Here is a 6,135-nt window from a genome sequence, read left to right on the forward strand (position 1 = left end):
GAGTAAAAAATCCCGCTTTTTCGGTGTAGGATCCGATTTTTTTTTTAAATCAGTAAATTTGTGGTACCAAAAAGGAACTTTCATCCCAGGAAATCGTGATTCGCTCATTTTATCTCTATCAACTGCGGTTTGAACTGTTTTAATGATAAAAATTCCATAAGTGCAAAATTTGTTCGTAATTGGAACTTGAATATACTGTTTGATTTTCTCGCATAGTAAAACAAAAAATGTGGGCTGCAACACTAACCGGTCAAAGAATAATATTGTTTTATGGAACTTCTCATCATTGATTTCAACAATGAATTTTGTGCCCAAAATAATAAAATTGTCTCATTTCTCTATCCTCCCGCACCGTATTGTTTCTCAGATGAACAATATCATATTCCTGAAATTACTATAATCTTTCGAATCCCAATGACTATTTGACGGTATAATCGTACTGCGGCTCGTTTTTATGGTTTAGTTCCGTAAAAAATTGACTAACGACATCTCTTTTGAGAGAGGTGTGACGAAATGGGAGAATCACGATTTCCAGCGGTGAATGTTTCTTTTCTGGTACCAGAAATTCACTGAATTTTTTTGAAAAATAAATTAGTTCCATGTCAGAAAAAGCAACATTTTTTACTATTTTATGATGAAATCCCATGGAACGTAATGTGATCTGAGTTTTAGAAACAATATGGGTTGAAGAACCTAAATAACTGGAATCTCAATTCTTCCCAATACATATATAGTTTTTAATACTTTCGACAAATTTATTGATAATTATATCGAAAATGAAATTATACTGGAATTACTATTTCTGCTGGCTTCCACCGACTTGCCTGCAATTGGGAGTTATAATGTTAATTTGTTAATGTTTATCAAGGGTTTTTATTGTAAAATTGGTTTGGGTTCGATCTCCATTCGGCAGAACCGACGTTGCGGCCGAATAATAGAGGGTCGCCCATTCTTTATTTTGTAAATTGAATATACTGAATAAATTAGTAAAATATAGTGCAAACGACTGTGATATTGCTCATTTATATATTCTATCATCATTAAAAAGCAACGTAAACATTTTAGAATTAACTGAGTGAATCGATGGAAGAGAAGGAGAGGAAAAAAAAGGGAATCGAAATGAGGATGAATTGGGTTTTTTGAAGAATTGGTTTTCTTCATGCTATTCTCAACTCAGGTGAACGTTGCAGAGACATTTCCTTGGATTAATATTATATTATTTCTTAGCTTTATAAGTCGGTTATAGAGCCCAAATTAATGAGGTCTCTGAGGTAGTCGATTATAGAATCCGAAAAATCTTCGGGACCTATTATTATTTCGGTTATTGTTTTTTTTTTTCGTCTTTCGAGTTCATGACGAGCTTTTAGTTCCCTTAAATATCTATTGTTTTCGTGAAGCCATCAGAATTCTTTTTTGATTCGAGTAAAGGCTTTGAAATCACAATTAGGGATCTTTCTGGAATATGAGAGATCGCAGGAGTCAAATACATCAATGGGGATTTTTTCATTATTAGTATGCCTAGGGATATGATATACAGTCGTTGTATTCCGGAAAATGATCCTCTCACTCTTATCTGAATTAACTTTCAAATTTCAGGTGGAATATAGAGAATTAACTTTGTTAACCAAATCATTCAGTGATCTTCTAGGAAAGCACTCTAATCGCACGGCCATTACTGTCGGTCACTTAACAATTTAGATACGCACATAGATAATCGTCGTTCCTGAGATCGAAGCAATTTATTATAAATTTGTTTTATTGATTGTAAAGGGAATAACTCAGCATGATTCAATGAAGGGATGAAAACTACAAAACCATCATCGGATTTATTGGAAGCCATTATTGGAATTATCGATCAATTGTGATTTCAAAAGAACTCGAATATAAACTGTTATTAATAATGCTAAATTAATACTTAATTCTACATCAATTATCAACGATATGAATAGGTGACTGCTACTCGTTACTGGCGGACGCCAATTAAATCGAAACAATGCAATAACCAATTGGTCAATCTGCTTGGCAATTAATAAGGGCGAAGTGCGATTTACCCGAAAAAATAAATGTCATTGGTTTCATGAGAATGTGAGAAATAAAACAGCATATTCCTAACTTCGGGAGAAAAATAAATGATCTTCAGGCACGAGTGCAATTACCAGTCAAATCCTGTTAAGCATGTGACTATTAGAAATTCGAAATTCGAATAATTTTTTAGTTTTTTTTTTTAATTTTTGGAAAGATTTTTAGACTGGGAAAAAAAACAATACTATTATTATACTATATTATATTATATTATATATTATATTAATATATAATATAATATTTAAAGAACACGTTTTTGTTTTGTATTCGGTCATATTTAAGTTCCCAATTTTTTGTATTAGGGTAACTAAATGTAGCCTAAAAAGTATGTATGTGTGTGTTTATTGCTTTTTTTTTGTCTTTTTCTCTCTTTTTCTTCACCAGGGATTGATGGAATACCATGATTTTCTTTAATGCATATAGACTTTCAAAAGCTTCATCTATTGACACTAATTAGTTTTGAAATTTCCATGACGATGGTGAAGAATCCGTAATTTTTAAGTGAAGTTTGTTTTTCTCTACTTTTTTTGAAATACCTTCACGAAGGATTAATAGAATCTCATAAATTTTCCTATAAATATAGACTTCAGTGCGTTTGATGCATTGACCTCAATTGGAATTGAAATCGGCAGAAAGATTCGGAAATGATCGTATTTTTTCGAATATCTTCAATGATAACTCAAGTAATTATTATCAGAAAGGAATTAATGATCGCTTAAAAAATTGATATTCAGAGGCTCTCGATCATATTAGAATATGCAGAGAATTGCAATTCGTTCTTAAATTATAGCACATTTATATGAGATAGTTTTCATCTTCTTTGTGATTAACTGAAAACATCATGAACAATATTAATCAAATGACTACTCACTTTGCTTTCTCAAAGCCTTCTTGTTAATGTCAAAAGATGATAGAATTACCCCCATTATTTTCCAATTTTTAGAACAGTGAAATTAGCTTTGATATCAGATTACACTAGCCTCTCTCTATTTTCCGCTGATGAGTTGTCGCCCCTATTGGGGGTGGACTAAGAAGGAGGATTATGAATAATATAAAAAATTAATTACCTTTGGACATGTATTGCACAATGGATGGAGTTGTCAGTGATAGTATGAATGAAACAATTTTACAACGAACACACTCGATTGCCTTATAATTCGGTTTTCAATTGAGTACATTATCACATGATAAGGCAATAAAAATTTAATTGAATATAAAGACAATTTAGATGCATTTCAATGTATTGAAAAAAATATTATAGTGAGGAAAAAAAGTGGGAACACTACAATCTGAGAAACGAAAATCTATTCGGAAGCCTGTTGTTAATTTTTTAACAGCAAGAGCTACATGCAGTTCCTTATAATGGCATTCCCCACTTGTTTAATTATTAAAAATCAGGAAATTAACATGAAAATCTGAAATTTTTTACAGAATTATCTTTTTGGGTCATGAATCCTATTCTAAAAGACACACGCTTGACACAATCGTTTATCTTGAAAATCTCGAAACCATAAAGCCGAGATTCTTATTGGTCCGCTTAAAGTGGCGCGAGATTATAAAGTCATAATTCTCTTACAGAAATCGTTTCATACCCTCGCGCTTGCGTGCGGTACGGTCTCTTGTATGAAAAAATTGGCGCCTTGAATTTGACTGGAAGCAAATTTACCATGCCTATCCGGAGTAAAGTCAAAATTTAGGGGAAACATCGAAAACATTAAATCTTCATGCCGGTCTTCTCGTCGAAAATCAATAGGAAACCGGAAAATTTCAGTAAATATGTTGTTGAATTTTGAGAATAGTAATATTGAACATAATTTGGAGGAGAAAAACCATCTGAAAATTGGCACCTAAACTTCAATCAATTTTGATTTTTTTTTCTGACAGTCTATGCCTGCTTTAAAACCGTTTTCTAAGAACATCCTTCCATGCGAGAAATTTTTCATCACTGTTCCACACTATTTATTCCAAGTAAAAAACATTTCACGAGTATCCTTTTGGGTCCCGTTCCAAGCTGGAACACTCAAAAATTTTCGTTCTGAACTGGATCGTTCTGTGATTTTCATTCCCAACTGGAACCTTTCACGATTTTCGTACTGAGTTTCGTTCCAAGCTGGGGCGCTTCAAAATTTTCGCTAAAAGTTTCGATCCAAACAGGAATCGTTCCACGATTTTCGTTCCGACTTTCCTTCCGCGCTATAATATTCCAGGAATTTCGTTTCGCTCCTCACGCGTTCGCACAACGAAATGCAAAAAACGCAATTTCGTTCCGTTCTACAGTTTCATTCCAAGTCCCTGCTTAAAGACTCATCTGAGGATAATATTTTCTAGAGTTATTTTTATGTGGGACGTATTTGAGACCGGAAGAATTATAATTAAATCAGTTTCATTATCACTCATAACAAAATGTAATTGATTCTCACATTTTGGAAACATCTGCTGTCAGTTGAAATTGGACAAGTTAGTTATACAGAGGATATATCAATCTGTCAGACAACATTTAGAAAAGAAATTGTTCAAGAATCTCCCTACACTGGAACACAGAAAACAGAACTACACTGGAACACAGATCACAGAACTACACTGGAACACAGAAGAATGCTTAAGACGTAGCGTAAATCAGTAATATGCTTGATTTCAATTATTGTAATTATTGGTATTCAATTGTCTGGTATGAATAAGGTTATATTTATTGCAAGATACGGATTATTACTGTTATCATTTACAGAAATAGAATATGTTAATGATTTGAACCTCGCTGAGTTCACTGAGAATACACCATATACTACTTGAAACATTTCTCAAATGTAAAGTGTTATTTACTTGGTGAATAACGCGAATTAGTGGGTAATTAATTAAAATATAATTAGTCATGGACTCAACGATAATTATAGGCGAGCAATACGCGGCATAAACGTTAGCGTATTAAATTCTGTTATGCACACGTCATAGTTCATGACCATCCATAATGCCTAATAACAATGAAATCTCTATGTTTATACTAATTCGCTCCCTCAGAGACTTATCAACTCTAGACTTCCGCATGTTTTCGGGCATTCATGAATAACCATCAAAGTCTTTCCGGGACTTACCGCATCAAACATCATATAAATTTTCAATGAGTTCATCGAATCCAACTTCCTTAATCCATGAATGCCTGGTGCTGAGCACTCATATTAAGCAAAAGGAAACCCTCAGTTTTATACGTTGAAAGTTTGTCTTCGACGGGAAATCTGAATATAACATAAGCTCATAGAACAGTCACTTGAAGCGAGTTGTCCGCCGAAGGATTACAAGTCTCTTTGACCATAGTGCGCATGTCAAATTTTCGGCCCAATTAAAGCAGCTGTATGTTATTGCGATAGTAAAGTGGAAACGGGAATTCTGTTATACCACTAGTTTTCGTACGGCCGAGATTTTTTTTTTGCACTTACACAGAAAAAAAATCACGAAAAATGTTGCGCTACATTTGTATGAATTTTTAAGTTACTGCCTCATCATTTTTCTGTAACGTTAAGTTAAAATTATAGATATATATTTTTTTGTAATGGAGCGATAAGGATTATCATGAAGAAAGTATTACTCTCTGTGCGTTGATATATTGCAAATCAATGGCAGAACTACGCGGAAAGCCTTCGATTATCAGTCATATCGAGCAACTGAGAGTAGGAAATGTTTCGGAGCGCGAAAACGAAAAATACACTTCTTCTTTTATCATATTATCGTGTAACGATTTTAGTTGAACGATGTGCGAAGTATGAAAGAGTGAATGGAACTCAGTGGGTTTGAAAACCACCAACCTGTAGATATTTGCTGCCGATATTGTTCCCCCTTTTTCTTCAGTCAAAAGCGAAGAGCTCTTCAATAGTCCTTTATATGGATTTTCTTGTCCATCCATGTGTCTAGGTGTAATGAACCGGGATTTTCACGTCGACGCTCCGATTATTCCAGCCAAATCATTTACACCGTAGACATTGCTTATCGTTAGAGACAAAACCATGTTATGCACAATGGACAGCTTTCCGCCATCCGACGGAGAGAACAGTCCAAAAAAAA

This window comes from Fopius arisanus, unplaced genomic scaffold (genome assembly GCF_000806365.1).
Source record: "Fopius arisanus strain USDA-PBARC FA_bdor unplaced genomic scaffold, ASM80636v1 scaffold00079, whole genome shotgun sequence".
In the NCBI taxonomy this organism is placed as follows: Eukaryota; Metazoa; Arthropoda; class Insecta; order Hymenoptera; family Braconidae; genus Fopius; species Fopius arisanus.